Source organism: Phodopus roborovskii, unplaced genomic scaffold (assembly GCF_943737965.1).
Source record: "Phodopus roborovskii unplaced genomic scaffold, PHOROB, whole genome shotgun sequence".
Classification (NCBI taxonomy): Eukaryota; Metazoa; Chordata; class Mammalia; order Rodentia; family Cricetidae; genus Phodopus; species Phodopus roborovskii.
In genome coordinates, this window is record NW_026126436.1 from 4,442,203 (window position 1) to 4,444,431 (window position 2,229).

Consider the following 2,229-nt stretch of genomic DNA (forward strand, 5'->3'; position numbering starts at 1 on the left):
CGGGTTAGGTTGAAGCACTCTCATTAGAGAGTTATTGCAATATTTGTGTTATTATGCAGTACCCCAAGGTAACACCAATACGTGCTTTACAAGGAAGAGAAATCATCTGACATAATGAAATCATGTTCTTCCAGAACAAACAATACAAAGCCCTAGAGATAGGCAGGAAAGAACATGGTACATCCTTTTGTATGCTCTGGGGAAAGCACCATGCAGTGAGCAGTTATTAGAGTTAGCAAGTGAGGAAGTATATATGCTGTTTTTTTTTTCAGCTAGAATAGGGGCTGTGCTGATGTATATGAGTGGGAGAGTCTAGAGGGGGCAGGGTGACTGTCCTGGACTTCTGAGAGCCTAAGGCTGATGGTTAAAGATTCCAGAGGAAGGAGCAAAGTGAGGTGTAGGGTTGGGGCTTCAGAAAGGGCAAAGAAAAGTGATGAGCAGGCGCAGTCACAAAGAGGCTAGAAGGGGAAGAGAATCCAAATAAGAGTGTGATAAGATCTGGATGGCAGGGAAAGGAAGAGGACTTGGTGGTCCACTGGGCACACTTACAGTACGGAACTGAAGAAAGAGTCCAGTGAAGAGTTTGTGCAAATCAACGCAAGACATGATGACTTAAGATGTTCAAAATAGAACTTTGCTCTTCAATAAGGGTAAGGAACTTTCAAAGACAAACTGTTTTCTATTATACAACAAAATGATCATAGATAATAAAATGGCACAAATCTCAAAGCCTAAATAACTGCATAATTGGTTCTCTAATTTTGAAACAGGTGATAGATCACTATAGTGATGGGTGATAAATTCCAAAATGGCAGTCCTTCAGAAAACAAAAATTAATGAACAATATTTAATTTACAAAAATGAAACCAACACTGAAAAATCACCTCAATTTTGAAATATATGAATCATAAAAATTATATAATATCTACTTGAGAGAACTGAAAGCATTATATTGTCAACAGAAGGAAGATGGGTGTTATAGAATGAGTGACATTGTCTGCTTCATTACATGTCTTGTCCTTACTATAGAAAAATCACAGCTACCAACTACATTGTCACTGACTGGATGCTGACATACAGGCATCACCAACACAATGGCTATTCTGAGGAACTTTAAATATTCCTGTCCTGTCCTGAACAAGAGAGTGAACTAGGAATCATAATGGATGAAAACTAAGTTCTCACTGGTAAGAATTTTGCATTCCCAACAGAACTAAAAGAACCTAGGTTTGGTCAATGTAAGAACCCATACTTACTTACTTGGCCAATGTCACCTGATATGACCATGAGGAATGAAATCAGGCCAGGTTGGAGGGGCCACAGCACAACAGGCTATGATAATTTTATTAAGAGCACTTTCATACCTATATCTGCTGTGCCCAACCTCCACCAGCAAGGAAAAACACGACTCAGGGAAGATCTTTTTCTAGGAGTTTAATCAGGATCCTTGAACATGCTTCTTCTTCTTCTGGCAACCCCGGGAAACGCCCGCCTGCACAGGCTTAAATCCCCTTGCGCTGACCAACCCCAGTGAGCCACGTGAACCCTGCAGATAGGCTGCTCTGCAAACAAGCTGAACAGGCTTAGCCAAATAAGGACTTGTTTACGACAGAGTGCTCACCATCGGGAAGGTGGAAGACATTGTACTGACCCTGAATCCTGGTAGTCAGCCAAGTCAGTGCCACACCCATCTGGTATCTTTTTCCTGGAGGTGGGGCCTCTGACACCAACCCACATGCAACCAGACTTGCCCTTGTTGGAGATGCTAGCTTCCAGAGCCAACTTGAGTGCAGTGCTAAGCCATACAACCTGAGTGTGAAGGATCAATTCTTATTCATGACTGTAAGCCATGCCTGGGGGGACTGTAAATGCCTGGACAACTATAGCTGCATACCGCCTCTGAGCAAGCCTCAGCCTGCAAAGGCACCACAGGCCCATGAAGGAGATAAGCAGCTAGAGGATAGCCATGGCTCCCATTCCAGCCCACTCTTTCAGGTGTTTCATGGCTCGAGTGATCCATGTAGATAGTCCCTCTGCAACCGAGATGTGGAATTGACATGCACGATGGAAAGTCTCAGGTCCTGCATTAACTTATTGAATTCGCCGGACCAATTGCCTAAAAGATACTAAGAAAGCTGGTTAGACATATTGGCAGCCACTGAATACTTTTGATATGGCACACAGGTCACACATAGCCCCATCATCTTCCATTCCCATCCTATTTGTGCC